Source organism: Scylla paramamosain, chromosome 41 (assembly GCF_035594125.1).
Source record: "Scylla paramamosain isolate STU-SP2022 chromosome 41, ASM3559412v1, whole genome shotgun sequence".
NCBI lineage: Eukaryota > Metazoa > Arthropoda > Malacostraca > Decapoda > Portunidae > Scylla > Scylla paramamosain.
The window spans coordinates 5,609,467-5,610,317 of record NC_087191.1 but is presented as its reverse complement, the minus strand read 5'-3'; positions in this window follow the sequence as shown (position 1 = coordinate 5,610,317).

Genomic DNA, 851 nt, shown 5'->3' with positions numbered 1-851 from the left:
TATATATATATATATATATATATATATATATATATATATATATATATATATATATATATATATATATATATATATATATATATATATATATATATATATATATATATATGTGTGTGTGTGTGTGTGTGTGTGTGTGTATCGTTCCCAGTAAAGAACTTTGTGGTACGCGTTTAGAAATAGTTTTAAATGGAGAATAAATTCATTATAAATACATTTTATTTTCTGCAACTGAATTAATTTTAATGAATTCTGAGCTATCTCTTTCATTTTAATGAATTTAGGAAACCCCTGTTTCTTAAATGTTTTTTTTTTTAAGTAAAATGTTACGACCGAAGCCGTCAAAAACTTTTGATGAATTTATAAAAATACCTATGATGTATAATTTTTCTTCTAAACAAGTGTATACATTGTTCATAAGCGTAGTATAGCTGACTCAGTGTAATGATGTGCTCTAAAGCCATGTTGTGTTCTGCTAAAAGATTATCATTTAAATAACTCATCAGGTAAGAGGAGATTATTTTCTCAAAAAAAAAAAAAAAAAAAAATACTGAAGGCATGAAGTATGGAAATGGGACGATAATTTTTCATGTCATCTTTGTCCCCTGATTTGTATAAGGGAATCACTTTGGCATATTTGAGTTTGTTTGGGAAATTACCAGTCTTTAAGGAGAGGTTTATGGTATGTGTAAGAGGAGTGCATATTGAAGAGGAAGAATGTTTAAGTATATTTGGGGATATGCCATCATAACCAGGTGTATTAGTAGTAAGTGTGTTGAGAACTAATTATTTCAGTTTCATTGGTAGACGCCAGATACAAGTAAAAAAGTATTTTGCGGTCATCTTCAGTTTCA